Genomic DNA, 23,828 nt, shown 5'->3' with positions numbered 1-23,828 from the left:
ACCACGTCTGTAATCCCATCACTTTGGGAGGCTGAGACAGGCGGATCACTTGAGTCCAGGAGTTGGAGACCAGCCTGGGTGACATGGCAAAACCCCATCTCTACAAAAATTAGCTGGGTGTGATGGCATGCATCTGTAGTCCTAGCTGCTTGGAAGGCTGAGGTGGGAGGACCACCTGAGCCCAGGAGGCAGAGGTTGCAGTGACCCGAGATGACACCACTGCACTCCATCCTGGGCAACAGAGCGAGACTCCATCTCAATAATAATAATAATAAAATCTCTGGATTGAGTATGAAATTATCTGGAAATTTAATATGTTTCCCTTGGGGCCATTCTTCTTCCCTGTTTCTCTTTATGAAGTATTCAAAAACTCTAAGGGCTTATTCAATCCAAAGGGGTCAGGCTTAGTTCCAAGTAGAGAACTAAAGAATCTTACTGGCCTGCTAGCGGGCCCCATTTTTAGCTTCTGTTGGTGTTGCACAGTATGGCTTTTAAAAATGGATCTTTCACAGAATGTGGTTTCCGTATTTACTGTAACCACAAGAACCTGATTCTCCATAAGTCACAGTGGTTCATTGAGGGAGGATGATGGCAGTCCTTCAATGTCACTCTTGGTCCTAGGGTTCACTCTGCTTGAGCTCTCAAGGTGAATGCTCAAGTTTATATGTATATAAGCTCATCCACTGGAGGAGGAAACCCCCACAGTTTCCCATTTGGCTAAGTCTAGAAGTGTTTCTAGCTTCCACCACATTCTAGCTCCAGAACCTTCTCTCGTGATCATTTTGGTTATAATATAGAGCTTGGGACATCCCTTCAGCATGAGCTCTTACTGTTGGCTGTTAGTGTCCTTCCCTACCTTTAACTTCACCTAGGATCTTGAGTCTATTAGAGAAATTCTTTTTTTTTTTTTTTTTTTTTTTGAGATGGAGTCTTGCTTTGTCGCCCAGGCTGCAATGTAGTGGGGCGATCTCGGCTCACTGCAACCTCCGCCTCCTGGGTTCAAACGATTCTCTTGCTTCAGCCTCCCGAGTAGCTGGGATTGCAGGTGCCCACCACCACACCCAGCTAATTTATTTTTGTATTTTTAGTAGAGACAGGGTTTTGCCATGTTGGTCAGGCTGGTCTCGAATTCCTGACCTCAGGTGATCCACCTGCCTTGGCTTCCCAAAGTGCTGGGATTACAGGCATGAGCCACTGCGCCTGGCCTGTTAGAGAAATTCTAATAGCATTGAACTTCAGAAGTAAGGGGAGTCAAAGTTTCAGTCTCTCCCTAGGAGAGCTTTAGACCCTATGCATATTTGTTTTCATTTTCTTCAGCTTTGCATACCAAGGGGTGTTGAGAACAGTCTTTGCCAAGTCACAAAATATCCTGTTGTATCCTTTTCCCCAAGAGCAATGTGTGCTCATTTGCTTTATGTTTTATCATTAAAACAGGGCTCCTCAAGAGTGAGGTTCTGTCCCAGAATGATTTAATGTTTCTAAACATTAAAAGGGACTGACAGGAGGGACTGACAGTTTTAAAATGACAGTTTAAGGCCGGGCACGTGGTTCACACCTGTAATCCCAGCACTTTGGGAGGCTGAGGTGGGCACATCACCTGAGGTCAGGAGTTTGAGACCAGCCTGGCCAACATGGAGAAGCCCTGTCTCTACTAAAAATATAAAAATGAGCCTGGTGTGGTGGCGCATACCTGTAATCCCAACTACTAAGAAGGCCGAGGCAGGAGAATCACTTGAACCCGGGAGGCAGAAGTTGCAGTGAGCCGAGGTAGCACCACTGCGCTTCAGCCTGGGTGACAGAGCAAGACTGTCCCAAAAAAAGACAGTTTAAGACCATCATCCAGAATGAGCAGGGTTAACATTAGAAGATGTGAGAAGGGGCAAGAGGCCATGCAGTCTCAACCAGTATCTTGAAACCCCTTTCTCCTAGGAGGGACTCTTACTGATTTTCTCCACTACTGCCATACTAGCTTCAGCAAGGTACTGTTCTCCCTTTATGTTTGGCCCCAAGTTGGGCAAATAACTTTTCTGTATTACATATAACTGAGCCCTACATAAAATATTTAGACAAGAATTTTCTAAAAACTAAGGGATAGCAATAGAATTGAGACTAGATAGACTAGCTTATAAAATGCTGCTTGATCTCTGGGGCTATCAGAGGATATACACTTAGGCAGTGCCATCATGATTATCTGGTTATGATGGAAAAGAGAGGTGTGACTTCTAAAGATCCTTCAGGCTCTGAGATTCTGTGATTCTTCTAGGCTTTTCCAAACTGAAAATTCTAGAACTGACTTTGTTCTGTGATTCTTGCAAATCTTACAGGTCCAACAGTGGGGTCAGGAAAGTAGGTGACTGTGACATAGTTGAGGTTACCACTGATCTCATTTCTGCATTTCTCCCAACCACTGCATTCCACTTAGGCCAGAGAGATACAGATGTAAAACACAGCCTTTTAAATGCATGTTTTACCACAATTAAAAAAATACAGCTTTATTATTTGTCCACAATGTTAGTCTATCCTTTCTCATTTGACCCTCCCAATACCTTATGATATAGGCAAGAAAGTGCTTATTAAGTCATTTTAGAGATGAAGAAATTGAGATTCAGAGAAGTTAAATAATTTACCTGTCCAGATTACACACTAGATCAGCTGGTATCCTCAGTGCTCTTAATAAATATTTGTTAAATAAATGAATGAATCAGAACATAGAACTAGGAACAAGGAAGATTCTTTGTTTCCTTGGCCAGTATTGTTCTTTCCCTATTCTTCTGAGCTGCCTGGTGGCTTTCTCTGAGCACCTTTTGGGTTGGCTGTTTTTGGTTGACCTTCTCTTTGGGATTCCCTTGTTCTGTAGCTGAAGCTGTGTGCACTCGTTAGAGATCATCATCCCAGTTGTGTTCCCTAAGGAGTGGGAAGGGAAAAAACACTCCACCCACTGTAATTCTTTTTTTGTTACTTGTTTTCTGGGATCTTCATATCATTGCTGACAAGAGTGACTCATAGACTTCACTATGTGATTTTCTTGGTTAGAAGACCTTTTTCCTTAACTCCAGAAGACATTAATTCATAGTTTTGTATGGTTAAAGCACAGCTATTTAGCAGCTTTACCCAGAACACAGCAGTTCTGTCTTCTAGTGAGCCCAGAGTTACCAATTTGGTTTGGCCAAAACTCTGAGTGCCTAGCTCTGTTAGGTGCTACAGGGGAAGCCATTGGTGTGAGGGGAGGGGAGGGGCTCACTCAAGGTCCAGTTGGGGAGATAAGACACATATATAAATGGGAAAATAGTTTGAGGCAGTTTAAATAAAATGCAAAATCAAATTGTATACATGTAAATATTTAAATGTGGGGAATAGATCATAAGGGGCTGAGAAGGTATAGCAGAAAGAGTGTATGCTTTAGAACTGTAGGCCATTGGCAAGTTAACATAATTCTCTGAACTACTTTTTCCTTTTCTGTAAAATGGGGATAACAACAGCAGACTCACAGGGTTGTGAGGAATAATGAGGTGATGTGTGTAAAGCACCAACATAATGGCTGATGCATCATGGTAGGCATCGGACTATTGGGAAGCAGCATACCCCCATGCACTAACTGCCTCCCCTATGTCCCTTTCAAGGAGCCATCCTGGAGGACCTAAACTGGAAAGGTTAGTTAGCATTTGGAGAAAGAGAAAAGGGGGGATGGCAAGCCGTGAATGAAGGAACAGGTCCCACAGAGAATGTCAATCTTGGGGAAGTGGAGGATACATGGAAGAAGCAGTGGAGTAAAATTAAAGAAACAGAGAAGTTTGGACTTTATTTAAAAGAGACGTTTTTATAGGAAGTGTTTTTATGCCATATGCACATATTTATATTTATAGAAAGGCCTTTCTTGTACTCTTCAGTGTAGTGTAGTAGCTAAGAGCTTGGACTCTAGAGCCAGACTGCCTGTCTCTATATGCCACCACTTAGTTTACTTCTCTGTGCCTCAGTTTCTTCAGCTGAGAAATGGAGATGTTGATAATGATACCTCATAGGGTTGTTGTGAGGATGAATGAGATAACAAACATAAAGTGCTTAGAATAGTACCTGACACAGAATGCTACATACATGTAAGGTGCTATAATTTTTATTGTTATTATTTAAATGAAATAAAACTTTTACAAAAGAGTACATGCCTCTACTGATGAATGCTGATAATTAAACAAAACAAAAATGATCCACTGACTGAGGGATTGATATCTACAGTTCGAAGACTTCTGCTGTAGGTAATGAAGATCCATGAAAGTGGTAAGCAAGGTGAGGCCAGCATAAAGTGATATTAAACAAAACAAGGCCGGGCGCGGTGGCTCACGCTTGTAATCCCAGCACTTTGGGAGGCCGAGGCGGGTGGATCACGAGGTCAGGAGATCGAGACCACAGTGAAACCCCGTCTCTACCAAAAATACAAAAAATTAGCCGGGCGTGGTGGCGGGCGCCTGTAGTCCCAGCTACTCAGAGAGGCTGAGGCAGGAGAATGGCGTGAACCCGGGAGGTGGAGCTTGCAGTGAGCCGAGATTGCGCCACTGCACTCCAGCCTGGGCGACAGAGCAAGACTCCGTCTCAAAAAAAAAAAAAAAAAAAAAAAAAAACAAAACAGATCTGACTGGGAGGTGCAGGATGAATTAGAGGGAGGAGAGTTGGCAATGGGCTCTTGAGATAGGGTGTGTCCACGTTAAATCACCTAGCAGTACAAAACATTTGTTACATTTGAAAGTAATTCTTGGTAGGGTTAAGCAGTAGATGTGTAGGACTTGGGCAGCCTTGTCAAATAACTTGAGTTCTGGTGAAAGGAATGCAGCAGTGTTGTAGCAAACAGTATTGCCATAGAAGAAGCCTATATATATGTGTGTGTGTGTGTGTGTGTGTGTGTGTGTGTGTATACATATATATATATGTATATATATACATATATATGTATATATATACATATATATGTATATATATACATATATATATATATATATGTATATATATATATATAGAGAGAGAGAGAGAGAGAGAGTGTCTCAGTGTCACTGTGTTGCCCAGGCTAGAGTGCAATGGTATGATCATGGCTCACTGCAGTCTCGACCTCCTAGGCTAAAGCAATCCTCCCACCTCAGCCTCCTGAGTACCTGGGACTACAGGTATGAACCATCACACCCAGCTAATTTTTTATTTTTGTAGAGAGAGGGTCTTATATTGTTGTACAGACTGGTCCTGAACTCCTGGAGTCAAGCAGCCCTCCTGCCTCTGCCTCCCAGAGTTCTGGGATTATAGTCAGGAGCCACCAAGCCCTGTCAATACATATTTTTGAGTATATAAAATGATCAAAAACAGGCTTTAATTACATCTCAATTAAAAAATGTTCAAATACAAATAGAGTGATCACTGATGACTGTAAAAGGCAGGAAGATCTCATCAGAGGAGGCAGTACTTGGACTGGGTTTGAAGGTAGGGTAGAATTTGATCATAGGTGAGCACTGCATGGAGGTAAGAATGGATATGGTATGTGATCAAGTTAGTAGCCAAACCAGGACTTCAACCTGGTCTGTCTACTCCAGTGAGCTGTGCAGAGAAGCACTAATGGCCATGTAATATCTAGACCACTTATAGCAGGCAGTCTCACTATGCGTAGCCTCCATTTCCTGGGCAGAGTGGTCTGAGGTGCCTGGATGACACATTTGCAGCTTCCTTGTAGACTTCTAAGTCCCATAAGGGCCAGGCTGATCTGGCATTTGGGGTAGTGTTGAGGGTGGGAAAGAACCATAGACAGTTGCCCTCTTCCATTTGGATATGCCTCAGGAGAGTTCCTGAGAACCTACCCTATCCTTCTTTGTAGTGCTGCCTGTGCTGTGGGCCTAGAGTGGGCCTAGCTGGAATATGGGTTTGGTGATGGACCGGTAGGGTGGCAGGGACTACTGGATTTTGGATTTCCTCTCAATAAACTGTGGTTTCGTATGGGTGGTTTGCTTTGCTCTCTGTTTATACAGCATTAAAGGACTTTTATCTTTATCTTTGGCCAGCTGAAGGTTAAAACCTCCAAAGGTTGCATTTGAACTGGATCATTTCTCATTTTGGCTGGCTTTAAGTCTCATGTCTTAAGGCCATTTGTGGTACCAGCAGACCTGTTTATGAGGTAATGTGTTCCTGGTTGCTTTGGGGGCTAGTATGCAAGGCAGGAAGTAAGTGTTTGAGAGCAAGATAGAGAAACCTCTTGTAGAGTCTTAAGCTAATGCTTAGAGCTTTTTGAGTGCAGAGTAGTTAGGTCCTTTACAGAGTTAGATGGACTTTGCCTGGAAGAGACTCCCTAGAAGGATGTTATCATTGCTAAAGCAACCAGGGTTATATCATTTCTTTTACCCCAAGGCAACTCTTCTGCTAGGAACCTAGGGCCCTCTATTCTGCTTTTAGAGACCTTGCCAGCTGTGTCTGTGCATGCTCAGCCTTCTGTCATCTGGATGTTTTGTATTTCCTAAAGCCAAGCTCTGAGGGCATCTTCTTTGGGAAGCCTTTCCCTGACTCCTAAGAGAATTAGTCAACTTGCTTCCACAGAACCTGCTATATCCTGTGATTGTAGATATTTCCTAGTAGAAAATGGGGACTACTCACATGATAAGATTGCCACATGCTGTCTAAATATTACATGGCCATTTAAGGAGTGCTTTTCTGCATCGTTAACTGGAATAGAGAAACTGGGTTGAAGTCCTGGTTTGGCTGGTAACTTGATCACACACCATACCTATTCTTACCTCCGTGCAATGCCTCTTGATTACCTGTCTTCTTCACCAGACAATAAAGACTGTAAGCTGGTAAACTTTTTTTTTTCTTCTGGTAAAGCTATTGTGCTTTAATTAAAAAAAGATTATTGCTCAATATAGGTTTTTCCAAGAGAGCCACAGGCCAATTCACAGTTAAAAAAAACATCTTCTAGGTCGGGTGCAGTGGCTCACGCCTGTAACCCCAGCACGTTGGGAGGCCGAGGTGGGAGGATCACTTGAGCCCAGGAGTTTGAGCCTAGCCTGGGCAACAGGAGAGACTCTGTCTCTGCAAAAGACAAAAACCAACCAAATAAAAAATTATCCTAGAATAGATGGAAAATCATACTAAGGAACAAAGACAACTTTCCTTTCATTTTTCCTTTGCATATCTTACACAGTCATATAACTATGACTTAAAGAAAACAAATTACCATGTATATACACAGATTCACATAAGTGACAGAAGCAAATGTATTAGTCAAAGGATATCTTCATCTATATTGAAGTACAAGCTAGAAAGTAAACTTCTTGAAGGCAGAGATTTTTTTTTAAAGTTGTGTGGCTCTACCACCTAACATAGGTTATGTACAGAATAGACATCAATAATGAATGAACAGATGAATTAATTAATGAGTTAATGATGGATTTTTAGCACATTTTCTCTCTTTTTTAGGAACTTAAGACCTCAACTGAGTTGTTTAGAGGAAGGGGCCTTAGGCTGGGGCCAAATTCTATGTCTTCTGTGAAGACTTGAGATAATGTGAAATGTTTCCCTTTTACAGAGCGTTTCCCCTGGCTTTTCTTTTCAGCATTCTTCTCAATTCTTTAATTGCCATTTAAAGATTTGTATGCTGTGGATGAGCTGTTGGAGGGGAATGTTTCCCTGAGGACATGTCTTCTCATGGCAGCCAAGGTTTTGTGCCTGATTAACTCACTGATTGAATCACTGGCCTCTGGAGGCACCAAGGGAGGGAGCATGAGTATATTTAAGCAGCCAGAACTCTCTGTGCCTGTGTAGTGGGAGTGGAGCGGGGAGTGGGATGGGAGTGATGGTAAGATGAAAAGAGAATGGTCAGAGAAATCTACAGTTTTTAACTCTTCATCAATACTATGTTTTGGATTTTCCTTTTGTGACAGAGTAGTCTAGTAGAAAGAGCACAATTTAAGTAAGAGACTTTCTTCTGTCACCAACTCACTGTGCCACCTAGGACAAATCACTACCGCTGTGTGGGCCTCATTTGTCAAGTGGGATTAGGAATCTCTGCTCTGCCTGACTCCTTGAATTGTAGTGAACATCGGTGAGATGTTGGATGAGAGAGCTCTGCATAGTAGAGGTGATGGTACCCTAATCAGAGCAAGAGTGTAGTGACTGTGGTCACCATCCCCTCATTTCTTGCTAGGGTTTTCCTATCTCTGGAGGAATCAGCTACTATAACCTAGTCCTCAATGCTTAATTTCGTCTTTCTGTTCTTTCCTGTCTTTATCTAGTGACTCCTCATTATATAATATGGGTGACCCAGTTGTCCCAGCAAGGCCCTCCATATTCTCTGACTTCCCTCTATCACAGTACTCACCAGGCTCTTACCATTGCTTGTCTGGAGGTAGCTATTAGGAGTGTAGGCTTTGGAGTCAAGCTGCCTGGGTTTGAATCCTTACTTTTACAACTCACTGGCTATGTGCTCTTGAGCAGGTTACTTATCTCTCTGTGCCTTAGTTTCCTATCTGTAAAATGAATAGAATAATGGCAACTGCCTTACTGGCAGATATTGTGAGAATTTAAATAAGGCAGTATATATGGAGAGTGTAGACTAGTGCCTAGCATATGGTAAGCATGCAAAAATGTTGTGTAGGCTGGGTGTGGTGGCTCATGCCTGTAATCCCAGCACTTTGGGAGGCTGAGGCGGGTGGATCACCGGCGGTCAAGAGTTTGAGATCAGCCTGGCCAACATGGTGAAACACCATCTTTACTAAAAATACAAAAAAAAAAAAAAAAGAAGAAGAAAAGAAAATTAGCTGGGCATGGTGGTGCATGCCGGTAATTCCAGCTACTCGGGAGGCTGAGGCAGGAGAATTGCTTGAACCCATGAGGCAGTGGTTGCAGTGAGCCGAGATTGCACCACTGCACTCCAGCCTGGGCGACACAGCAAGACTCTGTCTCAAAAAAAAATGTTGTGTATTATTATAATAATCATTGTTGCTTAACTTCTTCCTTGATTGAAACTCTGTTAGGCCAGGGACCATGTCTATTTTATTATTATATCTATAGTCCTTAGCACAGGCGTATTAGCCATTCTTGCATTGTTATAAAGAAATACCTGAGGCTGGGTAATTTATAAAGAAAAGAGGTTTAATTGGCTCACAGTTATGCAGGCTTTACAGGAAGCATGGTGCTGGCAACTGCTTAGCTTCTAGGGAAGCCTCAGAAAGCTTACAATCATGGTGAAAGGCAAAGACGGAGCAGACACTTAACATGGCAAAAGCAGGAGCAAGATAGAGAGTGGGTGGGGAGAGATGCCATACACTCTAAACCAGATCTTGTGAGAACTATCACGAAGACAGCATCAAGCCAGGAGAGATCTGCCCCCATGACCCACACACCTCCCACCAGGCTCCACCTCCAGCATAGGAGGGTACAATTCAACATGAAATTTGGGTAGGGACGAATATCCCAACTATATCAATGGGGTTGGAACAGCAGGCACTGGATAGGAATTTCTTGAATAATAGTATACATTTGAATACTGAATTTGCCATATACAATACTAATTTTATGATCATGAGCAAGAGACTTGCCCTCTCTACACCCCAGTTTTCATATCTGTTAAATGGGAATCAAAATATTTGTCCTGTAGGCCTGATGTGAGAATTAAATTAATATGAAATGCCAGGAAGTGTGTAAATGTCATTCCTCTCCATACCTGTTGGCTGTGTGCATGTGGAACCCAAGAATCTGCTGGTTACTATAGTACCCCTATAGTGAGCTAAACCCAGAGATGCTTCTGAGGTGATGTTTTCTGGATATTTGGCCTAGGACAAAGAAAGTAGCATACTTTGAGATTATTCTCAGCATTTCTGGCCTTTTCTATCTGCCTGCCCTGCTTGTTCTTTGTTGGATTCTAGGTTCCTAAAATAGCCAGAATATTTTCCTGCCTCTTAGTTTTCCAAGTGTCTTAAGCAATCAGAAGCATTTTAATTTTGGCTCCTTTAGGGTGGCCCTGTTTGGTTCTGTCATTGTTAGTCATTACCATATCCTGCTTATATTATGTTTCCTGACCTGCTATACTTTTTCCAGGGCCAAAACACTACCCACATCACTCCAGGTAAATAACTTTATTTGGCTCACTCTAACCAGTGGGAAGCACAGTGGCCTGTGAGGTAGAAGCCTTGAGTTCCAGTGCTGGCTGTTCCACTGTATGACTGTGTGACATTGGGCATGACCCTTTCCCTCTCTGTGTCTCAGGCTCTCATCATTAAAATGAATGATTTGAACCAACTCAGTGCTTTGTAAGAGTCCTTAAGTTCTGTATTTGAGTTTGGACAAATCACTTCTCTTTTGGGGGGGTCTTAGTTTCCTCATCTGTAAAACTAAGTATGTTGGCTTGAATAATTTACAAAGGCATATCTAAGCCTGAATATTTTCTTCTCATTCTTAGTGTTTTTTTCTTTCTTTCTTTCTTTCTGCCTTGTATTGCTTTCTGGAACATTTCTGTGACAGTTAACAGCTGTGGACAGGAAACCCTTGAACACTTCTAACTTGGCAAATGTTGCTGCTCCTCTGAACCTCATCCCAGCCCATTTCCTGTGTTTACAGCTTTTGGGTTTTGCACTTAGTGACAGGCCTGACAGGTCATATTGTAGTTCTCTCTCCATAGCCTGGTACAGGGTAGACCAAAGTGAGCACCAATTTGAGTGTCAGAAGACAGAGTTTCAGTCTCTGCTCGGCTGTATGACCTTATGCAAGTGACCTCCCCTCTCAGGGTTCAATTTCCTCCTCTCTGAAGCCAGAAAGTTTTAACGAGGGAGGCTTTCTGGCTCTGATGTTGAATATTTGGCTCTCGTTTATTACCGCTGATGGGGGCCCTCTGTTTCACCTGTTTTTTCCACATACTGCATCCTACAAGAGACACAGTGGGCTACCTTTGCATTTCCTATATTGGACAAAATAAGAGGAAGAAAGGAAGCCAAACAGCTCTCCCAGGCTCAGTTGGCAGCAGGGAGGAGTTGAGGTGAGAAGCTGGTGTCACCGAATTGCCCAGTAAATCAGCTGTGTGGTTGGTAACCAGGTAGGCACCTGTATACATTTATTCTTATCAAGGCTCCGGAGACAGACTGTATCCTACTTCCAGCCCTACTTTCACCATATATGTGACCTTGGGGAAGTCACTTATTGTATCTGGGCTTCAGTTTTCTCATTTTTTATTGGGGATAATAAAAGTACTGACTTTACAAAGTTTCAGAGACAACATATGTAGAAGTGCTCAACATAGTTCCTGACATGTTCATCCTCCCTTTCTCCCTTAGACAGTTACAGTATTCTTAATTCTGTTCTTGTGGAGAAAGCAAAAAGACACTCAAGTTCCATTCTAGAGGAGCTAACAGGCCACATGAGAACAGAATACAATTAGGTTTAGAAGAGCTCTTATGAGGTGGTCCATTGGCCAATGTAGGCTCAATACTCTGACCTCAAAATGGGAGACTTATAGGGCACGGAGTAGTTAAAGAAGGCATCCCAGGGCCTTCCCTGGGCCTTGAAGGGTCAGAAAGTATTAGACATGAAAAGCTAGGGAGAATAATTCTAGGTACCTATCTACTCTGTCTCAAGCCCTGGTGCTTTGTTTTGTATAGGTCAGTTTCCCGTATATCTCCCTTTGTCTTCTTCTAGGCGGTTATTATCCAAGGGGCTTATCTTTTCTTTTTTTAATATATAAGAGAAAAAAATTAAGGGATTAGGAGAACCTAATATTTATTAAGAACAAGCTAGTTTTACTTGAATCTATAGGCTATGTAGTTTGCTTGCATAATCTTACTTATTTAGAAAAATACATTATTATGCCATATTTTACAGATGAAAAAATAGTGCCCCCAAAAGGTTAGACAACTTTTCTAGCTCTACAATAACAAATTATGATGACAAATCAAAGGAGCCCTACGTGAGCCAGTTTAGAAGATATGTATAATTTAGCAGGTCTCAGTTGTGCTTATTCATCCAAGTTCTCAATCTATAATAGTCTGGGTCTTTTCAACTTATCTTCTAAATATGTCTATCTTATTCCTAGTTCCAACCTGTACTCACCTCCTGCTCTTAGCAGTTATTCCCAATCCTCTAAATCTCCAGTTCTACCATTAATTTAGATTGTACCTTCCTGCCCCAACCTTAGATCCCTTAATTCTCTTCTCAAACATTTACAAGCATCTACTATATGCCAGACTAGACACAAATGCAAATACCAATTTCTGCTTAGATATTTCAGTGTACTAGTTAGACAATTACAACAAAAATAACATGGTAATAATTGAGCACTTACTATGTGCCATGCTGTATTTGAAGTACTTTATATGTATTAACTCATTTAATTCTCACAACCCTATGAGGTAGATACTGTTTTCTCCTTATTTTACAGATAGAAATGTAGGCATAGAGAATTTAAGTAATTGGTCCAAATTGTGATAAAGAAAAGCACAGGGACTGTAAGAGCACAGAAGAGGGACTCCTAATCAAACCCCGGGGGTCAGTATAGAGAAGGCTCCTAGAGAAATTAGAAAAAGCCTAAGTAGAATCTTTAAACCTGAGTATGAATTAGTGAGGTGCAGAATGGGGTAAGGATATTGCAGGCAGAGGGAGCATCATGTACAAAGCCACAAAGTGAGCCTTGCATATTTATGGAACTGAAAGTAATTTAGTATGGTGGGAGTGTAGGGTATATGTGAGCTGGTGAGTGGCGGGAGATAAGGCTAGAAAATGCTATAGAGACAGCCTCTTGAAAAAGTCTTGTATGCTTTTCTAAATTATATTCATTACAACGGCCAAGCATTCACAGTCTTGGGGAGTTGAATCCCTGAAAGGGGTCCTTGAGGGGTGTCTCATGAATCCATATTATTTCTTCAGTCATTTTTCAACCAGTGGTTAGTAAAAGCACACCTATCATTACATGGAGCTCTTTGGAATTCCTCACTGAAAAAAGTTAGGCATCACTGTTAAGGGAGTTTGGGAACCCTGTGAAGGATTTTTTAAATTAAAATTTTTATTGAGATGATTGTAGATTTACATGGAGTCCTAAGAAATAATATGGAGAGATCACTGGAAAACTTTGCAGTTTCCTCCATGGTAACATTTTGGACAAGCTGTAGTATATCATGTCCAGGATATTGACATTGGCATTGATAAAATCCACCAATCTTGTTCAGATTTCCCAGTTTTACTTGTACTCATCTATGTATATGAAGTTCTATTCCAACACTACAAAGATCCTTCCTATTCTTTTATAACCACTCCCATCTCCTTTCAACCCCATTCCTCATTCCTAACCTCTCTCTGCCTTCCATTTCTAGAATTTTATCCTTTCAAAAATGTTACATAAATGGAATCACAGAGTATATAACCTTTTGGAATTGGCTTCTTTCTTTTTTTTCTTTTCTCAGTTCAGTTCCTTGGAAAGTCATCCAAGTTGTGTGTATCAATAGGTCATTCATTTTTTTTTTTTTTTTGAGACAGTCTTGCTCTGTTGCCCAGGCTGGAGTGGAGTGGTGCGATCTCGGCTCACTGCAACCTCCACCTCCCGGGTTCAAGTGATTCTCCTGCCTCAGCCTCCTGAGTAGCTGGGATTACAGACATGCACCACCACGTCCAGCTAATTTTTGTATTTTTAGTAGAGATGGAGTTTCACCATATTGGTCAGGCTGGTCTTGAACTCCTGACCTCAAGATCTGCCCGCCTCGGCCTCCCAAAGTGCTGGGATTATAGGCATGAGCCACCACGCCTGGCTGAGCATTCCTTTTTATTGCTAAGTCATGTACCATTGTACATAAGTACTGGAGTTTAACCGTTCACTTGTTGAAGAATATATGGGCTGCTTCCAGTTTTGGGTATTACAAATAAAGCTTCCGTGAACATTTATGTACAGGTTTTTGTGTGGGCCTGTGAAGGATTTTATTCAGGAGGGCTATCTAGTCAGATTTGAATTTTATTTTATTTTTTTGAGACAAGGTCTCGCTCTGTCACCTGGGCTGGAGTGCAGTGGTACGATCATAGTTTACTGCAACTTCAAACTCCCGGGCTCAATGGATCCTCCTGCCTCAGCCTCCTGAGCAGCTGGGACTACAAGTGCATGACACATAGCCAGCTAATTTTTAAATTTTTATTTTGTAGAGACAGCATCTTGCTTTGTTGCCCAGGCTGATCTTGAACTCCTGGCTCAAGTGATCCTCCCACCTCAGTCTCTCAAAGTATTGGGATTACAGGCATGAGCCACTGTGCCTGGCCCAGATTTGAATTTTAGAAAAATTGTACTCACTGCTTGGTAGAGGATGAGTTTGAAAGAAACTAGAACAGAGACAGGGAGAATAGTGAGGAAACTGTTGTAACCCAGGCAAGAGATGTAGAAGCCTGAACTGCTTTGGCATAGAGGTATCGCCCTCAGAAATCAGATCAGGCTTGTGCAGAGGAGGGAGCAGGGCTACGGAGCCTGGGCTGCCAGGAGACTCAGGCAGACTTCATTCTGGATAGTCTCCTTTCAGGGAGGACACTCTGCTACCCCAGCTGAGAAAGGCGTCCTGTAAGGAAGGGCTGCTCTTCAGCTGCAGGAGCAGGAAGAGAGTCAGAACCTGGTTCCTAGAATGACCATCTTGACTGCAATGTTGTTTAGTAGATGCTGTTGGTTATCTTCTCCCAAGAAAAGACAGAGAGGGGCCAGTTATCTTTCTTTTATTGTCCGAGTGGAGGGTTATATGGGGCAGAAAGATAACGAGAAGCTCTTTCCTAGTTCATGTCTCTTTTGGAGCCCAGGAATGTGTTCTCTTTTAACCAGCCAGCAAGAGGCCTGGGAGGTTTGAGTCTGTCCTCTTATTACTATGGAAACTGGAATCCACATTGTTTTTACCCCATGCAGTGGTGTGCCTAGTTCCTCAGTGTTTATATTTTCAAGGCTTTTATCATTGTGCATTTAGAGCCGCTGTGATTGGGACTGATTGTTGGGAACCAGCCTTACTGATTGAACCCAGAAGGGTATAATCTTAGAGGGTCCACTGATAGGTTGGACATGCGCCCTAGGCGTTATCCTTTATCTGGGCAAGTCCTTGGGTGCCCACTCCAACACTTTCAGAAAACTTTTCCCAGCAGAAAGCCATTTGAGTTGTCTGTAATTATTTTTTTGGCTATCTCAGACCCTGATGAGTGCTGGCTAGGGCACAAGAACGTTTGGGTCAGGTGCCAGTCAGATAATTTGGGGTAGCTTTTGAACAAGTGTGTGTTGATTTAATTCTTCAGGGGCTGTCTTTCTTCTTGGAAGCTTTAGTATATAAAGACCTGTGGTATGTGGGACTCCAAACCTGGGATAGCAAATCTTCAAAATCAGTATGCAGCTTTCAGTTGTCTCTAGACCAGATATTGTGCTGCCCAGCACTGGGCTAGACACAGGGGAACACCAGAAGAATCAAAGACTCTCTTTGCTATTGTTGGGAAGGTAAGACTTCAGGGCCAGGCTCAGTGGCTCATGCCTATAATCCCAGCACTTTGGGAGGCTGAAGTGGTGGATTGCTTGAGCCCAGGGGTTCAAGATCAGACTGGGCAACATAGTGAAACCTCATCTCTACAAAAAATATAAAAATTAGCCAAGCACAGTGGTGCATGCCGGTGGTCTCAGCTATTTGGGAGGCTGAGCCTGGGAGGTGGAAGCTGCAGTGAGCCATGATCTTGCCACTGCAGTCCAGCCTGGGTGACAGAGTGAGACCCTGTCTCATAAATAAATAAATAAATAAATAAAATAAAGTCTTCCAGGTTAAGCAGAGACTAGAAAACTGACGGATGAACAACTAACATTTGTATAGGGCTTTACTATTTTTCAAAAGACTTGACTGATTTTTCAGGTAAGAACATTAATCCTTAGGAGTAGTCAATGTATAGGAAAGTTGGAATTCAAAGACCCATATTTGCTACCTCTGCAATTCAATACATATTTCAATAATTAGGGATTGGGGAAAAAGGGGGTCCTGGAGGCCAGAGAAGCGTGTGTTATTGTTTGATTTCCCAGTGCCTTTGCCTAGTTCAGCTAGTTCAGTCATCAGCAAAAGCTGCTTGAAAGTGTTAAATAAGTGTTGAAATGGGTATTCCAGCATGTGAACACCGATCTGGGAGTCAGTCAGACACTTTCAATTCAGTCAGGAAGGTCATAGAAACAAAAGGGCAGGCAAATAGGCTGTCTACCGGGAGTCTGAAGCCCTATGGGAAACCAAGGAGTGGGCAAAGGATGTCATAACAGTTGGACAGCTCCTGCATCAGAAGCCTGTGTTATTGAGGTCAAGGCCTGCTTGGTGGTGACTAGCTGTAGGGATTAGCCATTTTCTTCTGGAAGGAGGCTTCTTGTGAGATCAAAATTTGAAGAAAAGAATGCTTAGAGGAGGAGGAAGGTAGAAATGGGACGCAAGAAGGAGTAGCTGAGTGCACCCTGGAGGAGAGATAGCCAGAGACTTCTCTTCTAGCAGATGATTAGGTTTAGCAGAAGCATATTCTTTTTCCCTTTGTGCTCCTCCCAGCATGGTGTACCAGAGACTCAGTTCTCCTTCTCTAGTGATTCTTAAACTTTATATTTAAGTTCTAATGAGAAAGAGGTTTTTGGCTAGTTTGTTTCAGAGGGTTGAACACTAAAAAATTTAAGGCAAAGCAAGGATGTTCTATTTTACCGTTTGGGGAATGGTTCAAGCCCAGATAGAGTTTCTTGTATTTGTCATTAATAGACCAAAAACCCCTGATGGAACCCCTGCTTCCTCACCCCACAGCCCTTGCTTTGTTGCCTTGGAAAGTAAGAGTTAGTAATGCCAGGGAGCCCTGTTGCATAGGCTGATCCAGATCACCCAACTATAACCTTGCCACAGGACGTGGTATAGGAAGTTAGTGTGGCTTCTAATCTGGTTCTGCCACTTCTTTGCTGGCCAACCTAGGGCAAAACAACCCATTTTATGGCCTCAATTTTCTTCTCCAGGTGTTAAAAGAGCAATGGCTCTTGAGGCCCTCCAAATCCCCTTCAATTCTGCCATTTAGAGTCTGAGTATAATATGTGATCTCAACATCCATTATTCCCATTCTATGCCAGGAGTTTTTGCAAGATCGGTATTGACTCCTTGATCTTTTTTTTTTTTTTTTTTTTTTTTTTTTTTTTTTTTTTTTTTTTTTTTGAGGCAGGGTCTTGCTCTATTGCTGAGGCTGGAGTACAGTGACATGCTCACAGCTCACTGCAGCCTTGACCTCCTAGGCCCAAGAAATCCTCTCATCCCAGCCTCCCTAGTAGCTGGCACCATAGGTGTGTGCCACCACTCCCAGCTAATTTTTGTATTTTTTATAGAGATGGAGTTTCCCTATATTGCCCAGGCTGGTCTTGAACTCCCAGGCTCAGGTGATCCTTGGCCTCCCAAAGTGCTGGGATTACAGGCGTAAGCCACCATTCCTGGCCTGACTTCCTGATCTTTTAATAAGTCAAGTTGTGTGAGATGCTGTGCTCCTTGCCTTTGGGCTTTCTTTGGGTTGCCCTTCCTTCTTCTCCCATTCTCTTCTACCTGTTTTTCAGTGGTAACTCCTGCTGGTGTGGTCTCTTGCCCCTTGCCATATTTTACTTTGTAATTCATGTACTGTGCTCATTCTCCTAGTACTTTTTGTGAGCAAAGGATGGTGTTTATTCATCTCTTTTTGAATTTGTTAATTCAACAAGTTTTTCTGTGCATTTGTTTGTTCATTCAACAAATGTTCATTGAAGTCTAACTGTTGTCCTAGGGACTAAGCTAGGTGCTAGCAGCCGGGATTCAGCCATGAACAAGACAGCTATGGTTCCTGCCACTATGGAGCTTTCAATTTAGTGGAGAAGGTAGATATTGAGCAAATTATCACAGAAATAATTACTATTGTGAAAAGTGCTGTAAATGAAAAATATATGTTGTTTTGAGAATGTATAATGTGGGCCTAAGCCAGTTTGGGAGGGAGAATGAGTCAGGATCTTTGAAGAAAAGATATTTAAGTGGAGATCAGCAGCATGAGTCAGAATTTACAGGTTAAAAAAGAAGTAAGAGCCTTCCATACAGAAAGAATTCTGCGTGGTTCTTGACCTGGGCTGCAGTCTAGCATCACCACGTATAAGGGAGTATATGGAGCACCTGGACATATCATGCATGACTGGTGGGAGTATAAAGTGATATGCCTACTTTAGAAAACAGTTTGGCAGTTACTTGAAATGTTAAACATACTTTTATTGTGTAAACGCATCAGTTCCACCCTAGATATTTGTTCAAGAAAAATGAAAACATATGTTCACACAAAGACTTGTACATGAATACTCATAATAGCTTTATTTTTTATTTTTTTAATTTTAATGCTTTGCAAAATGCTTTCTTTTTTTATTTTATTTTATTATTATACTTTAGGTTTTAGGGTACATGTGCACAATGTGCAGGTTTGTTACATATGTATCCATGTGCCGTGTTGGTTTGCTGAATAGCTTTATTTGTAGAATAGCCAAAAACTGATGAATGGATAAACAAGTGGTGGTATAGCCATTCGATGGAATACTACTCAGCAGCAAAATGGAACAAACTACTGATTCATGTGACAACATGGTTGAATCTCAAATCTTGCTGAGTAAAAGAAGCTAGGCACAAAAGAGTACATACTGATGATTCCATTTAATTTGAAATTCTAGAACAGGCAAAACTAGTTTATAGTGATAGAAGTTGGATCAGTGGTTGTGTGGGGAGAGAGAATGAGGGTTGGCAGTGAAGGACCAAGTAGGAATATTCTGGGGTGATGGAAAGGTTCTGCATCTTGTTTGGGGTGGTGGTTACACAGGTGTGTATGTTTGTCCAACACATTTAACAGTACATTAAAAATGAGGGCATTTTATTATGTGTAACTGTACCTTAAAAATATTCATGCCTCATTTTTATAAGGGTCAAAAACGGTAAAACTCGTCTATGATGATACAAGTCAGAATGTGGTTACTATGGGGTATGGTTACTCATGGTAGTATTGACTGGAAAGGGGCAAGAAGGGTGGAGCCTTCCTGGAAATGTTCTATATTTTTTATTTCAGTGGTAGTTACATGAATATATAGATTACATAAAAGTTGAATATATATAATGTAAAAATATATATTTAAAATTGTCTATATATTTACTTATGTACTTTACTGTGTGTGTCTCTATTAAAGAAAAAATAAAACCCCCAAAAACCCAGCTTATGCCTGGCCCCACCCAGAGAGATACTGATTTAATTGGTGTGGGGTAGGGCCTGGGCATCAGCAATTTAAGAGCTCCTTAAGTGATTCTGCTATGTAGCCAGGGTTGAGAACTACTGCTCTATGTGGAAAGGCTGAGGAGGGAAGAAATGGTGTGTAAAGAAGGATCATAAAAAGCAGGAGTTTCACTTCTCTTTTATTTTTAAAAATTTTAATTAAAAAATTTTATTATTTTTTACTGCTCCTTGTGCAGCAGGGCTACCCCATAAGCAGTGTGCCCAGAGTAGTCAGGAGTTTCACTTCTAATATGAACTTATAGAAAAAAAAAAAAAAGCAGAAGTTACTGGAGATGAAATCAGAAAGATGGCAGGTGTCAGATCATTCTGGGCCTTGCAGGCCACATTAAGAAATTTTAACTTTATCTTAAGAATAATGAGAAATTTTTGAAAGGTTATAAGCAGAGAGTGACTAGGTTGGATATTCAGCTAGCATACACTAGCACCACCTATAGCTAGCATTTCTGCTGATTGGTCATTAAGTATTTAGATTATCTCCTCTGGGAGAGGCATGCTGTGTGAAGGATAAGATTTGGAATAGTTAAGGAATATTGAATTAGGATTGGTGATTGATTAAATGTGGGGAGTAAAGGAGAGTGAGATGTCAAGCCTTCTGACATAAGCACCTGGAAAAGTAGGAATGTTAGGGAAAAAATGAATTTAGAATTGGAACTTAACTAGTTCAAGTGCCTGAGAGACATCCATGTGTTGTCTACTAGGTAGATGGGTTCTGTGGGTTTCTGTAGGTCCTAAGTGAAACTTGAACCAGAAACATAATTTTAGGACTTGGTAGTAGTAATTTCTTTAAATAGTAACTGAAGGTGTGAGAAGAGGTAAAATCACTTTAGGAAAGAGTGTAGTAAGAAGAGAACCCAGAATTTAGAAAAAAATTCTGACATTTAAAATTCATGTAGAAGGCTGGGCGCAGTGGCTCATGCCTGTAATTCCAACACTATGAGAGGCTAAGGCAGGAGGATTGCTTGAACTCAAAAGATAGAGGCTGCAGTGAACCATGATCATGTAATTGCACTTCAATCTGGGTGACAGAGCAAGACCCTGTCTCCAAAAAAAAAAAAAAAAAAAAAAAGAGAGGAGAAACCTACCTTGCAAATTAGGGAAAGCGAAGATTTATTCATTCATTCAGCAAATTCTCTATTAAATACCTAGTATGTGTCAGGCACTGTACGAGTCCCTTGGGATACTGCAGTGAGCAAAAAAGCAACTGCTCTCGTGGACCTTACTTTTAGTGGAGGGAGATAGATGATAAGCAAACCAAGGAATAAATATATCATGTGTCAGGTGGAATTAAATGCTATGAAAAATGAGAATCACAAGCTGTGTCCTCAGATATCTTCAAATAACTATAGTTATAAACTGACTGAGGTAAGGCCATATGAGGTGCAAAGTCAGAATTGCTGGTGGAACTCAGAAGTGTATCTCATTGCCTTGCTCAACATGGACCTGTATATATAGTTGATGCTGTGGATTATTATTATTATTATTATTATTATTATTATTATTATTATTGAGACAGATTCTTGCTCTGTTGCCCAGGCTGGAGTGCAGTGGCGCGGTCTTGGCTCACTGCAGCCTCTGCCTTCCGGGTTCAAGCGGTTCTCCTGCCTCAGCCTCCTGAGTAGTTGGGATTACAGGCACCCGCCACCATGCCTGGCTAATTTTTTTGTATTTTTAGTAGAGACGGGGTTTCACCATGTTGGCCAGGCTGGTCTCAAACTCCTGACCTCGTGATCTGCCTGCCTCAGCCTCCCAAAGTGCTGAGATTACAAGGGTGAGCCACTGCGCCTGGCCTATTATTATTATTAATGCTGAGACAGGGTCTTGCTTTGTCACCAAGGCTGGAGTGCAGTGTCATGATCATGGCTGACACAGTCTGAAACTCCTGGACTCGAGCAGTCCTCCATTTCAGCCTCCCAAGTGGCTGTGACTACAGGTGCACACTAGCACACTGGGCTAATTAAAAAATTTTTTTTCTTCCTTTGTAGAGATGAGATCTCACTATGTGGACCAGGCTGATATTGAACTCTTGGCCTCCATGTGATCTTCCTACCTTGGCCCCCAAAGTGCTGAAATTACAGGCATGAGCCACCAAGGCTGGCCAATGGATTAATTTTTTTTTTTTAGACAAAGTCTCACTCTGTCGCCAGGCTGGAGTGCAGTGGCGCAGTCTTGACTCACTGCAACCTCCACCTCCCGGGTTCAAGCGATTCTCCTGCCTCAGCCTTCCAAGTAGCTGGGACTATAGGCACGTGCCACCATGCCCAGCTAATTTTTGTATTTTTAGTAGAGACAGGGTATCACCATGTTGGCCAGGATAGTCTTGATCTCTTGACCTCATGATCCGCCCATCTCCGCCTCCCAAGATGCTGGAATTACAGGCTTGAGCCCCTGCTCCCAGCTGATTAATTTTTGATGAGCGACCTCAGGGAGAGAAGTGAGCTTGGTCAAAATTCAGAGCTTAGAAGCTGGGTGCAGTGGTAAAAGCCTGTAATCCTAGCTATTTGGGAGGCTGAGGCAGGAGGATTGCTTGAGCCAGGAGTTTGAAACCAGCCTGGGCAACATAACAAGACCCCCCTCTCAAAAAGAAAAAGGAAGTTAGAGCTTAGAATCTGTAGTGATTTGTGTTAGTGTTGCTTGGGCAGCTGAAACCAGTGCCAGTTTTATCCAGAAGAAAAGATCTTTTGAATTCCTGCCCCCTGCTGAGAAGAGCTGGTCTTCTTCTTGGTTATGAGGACGAGTGGTTCTAACAGGTGCAGGAATGTCTGTCAGATAGGCTGAGTTTTGCCTAGCCTAGGGGTATGACTCCTCTTTCTGTGGCTAGGCCTGCTGTGTGCCTCAGCTGAGATGTTATATTTCACTGGGGACCTTTCTTGGATAACTCCAGGTCTCAAACCTGTTCATTTTTTAAGACTTCACATTTCCATAGTCAGGCACGGTGGCTCACACCTGTAATTCCAGCACTTTGGGAGACTGAGGCGGGTGGATCACCTCAGGTCAGGAGTTTGAGACCAGCCTGGCCAACATGGTGAAACCCTGTCTCTACTAAAAATACAAAAATTAGCCAGGCGTGGCAGTGGAGGCTGAGGCAGGAGAATCGCTTGAACCCGGGAGGCAGAGGTTGCAGTGAGTTGAGATCAAGCTATTGCACTCCAGCCTGGGCCTGGGTGACAAGAGCAAAACTCTGTCAAAAAAAAAAAAAAAAAAAAAGACTTTACATTTCTGGCCAGAGCGTCCATCCCTTACTCCTCCCTCACCTCATCCCCATTCTAAGCCCCATGCTATTTTATCTCTTGAACTTCATGGTCCTTGGCCAAATTTGAAAATCTTCCCAAGGCTAGTGGTCTCAAGTCTTAGTCTTTTGATCCCTTTCCAAGAGTGAGGGTGGATTCTAATCCCATCAAGAGTAGCTGCAGAATTTGCTAGTCCTGGCTGAGGAATAAGAGGTGAAGTGGGAGAAATTCTTCTTACTGATGGGGCCCCCGCTGGTAAAACTTGGCAATTTCCAATTCGTCCTATAGGGATGAATTACTGTTTAGTGACGAGAAACAGAAAGTGGTTGGGAAAGTCAAAGCATTAGATGGACAGTGGATATTGGTGGTGGGAATTGGTGGGTTGTATTCAAGAATTCCCTTGACTTTTCAGGAGATACTGTTTTTTAATTAATTAATTCACACATTCTTCATTCATTCATTCATTTAGCCAGCACATACTGATTTCATACTTGACAGGGTAGATGTTAGTGGTAATATTATAATGGGCCCTGGGGGATAGAGTGAGTCAAGCTTGGTTCTTACCACTTGGATGTGGTATGTGAACAACTCATAACATGAGAAATAATATAACAGAGCTATGCACAAAGTGCTTTGGAGCATAGAACAGTGAACAGTGAATGATTAGCTCTGCCTGGAGAAAGGTGAGGAGATTTGGACAGGAGGGAAAGGACTTTGTGGTTTGGTCTGCCAATAGCTATCAAAGTGTAGTCTTCAGACCATGGCGGGTGGCAGCAAGGCCTTTTCAGGACATCCAGAAGATCAAAGCCATTTCATAATATTATATTATTTGCCTTAAAAAAACTATGTATACCTTTGTGTTGATGTTGCAAAAACAGTGGTAGGTAAAACTGCTGGCACCTTAACACAAATCAAAGCAGTGGCACTGAACTGCTAGTAATGACTGTATTCCTCACCTCCACACACTGTCAGTTAAAAAAAATGAAAGTTTTCAACAAAGAAGTAGAAATCATTAATTTTATTGAATTGCATCCCATGAGTTCACACCTTTTAGTATTCTGTGTGATGAAATATAAGTATGCATAAAGCATTTCTGCTGCATATGGAAGTTTGATGGTTATCTCAAGGAAAGCACTTGTGCAATTGAGTTGTAAGCTGACATACCTCTTTTTTTTCAGGCGGCACTATCATTACTTGAAAGAATACTTGATAGATAACTATGGTTATTCAGTATTTGGCAGACATTTTCTTGTAAATAAATGAAACGCGTCTTCTGCTTTAAGGAAAACAACTGGTAGTATTTGTTGCCAATGATAAAATTCCAGCTTT

General features: G+C 42.0%; 1 protein-coding gene across 8 annotated transcripts in view; it reads left to right on the top strand.

The window, feature by feature from the left end:
* STIM1 (stromal interaction molecule 1) overlaps positions 1-23,828 on the top strand; it is a 224,630-nt gene that overhangs the window by 76,420 nt on the left and 124,382 nt on the right. The window lies entirely within an intron of this gene.

Source organism: Symphalangus syndactylus, chromosome 6 (assembly GCF_028878055.3).
Source record: "Symphalangus syndactylus isolate Jambi chromosome 6, NHGRI_mSymSyn1-v2.1_pri, whole genome shotgun sequence".
Lineage (NCBI taxonomy): Eukaryota > Metazoa > Chordata > Mammalia > Primates > Hylobatidae > Symphalangus > Symphalangus syndactylus.
Note: the sequence above shows the minus strand (reverse complement) of the source record. Positions and strands in the feature narration are given on the sequence as shown.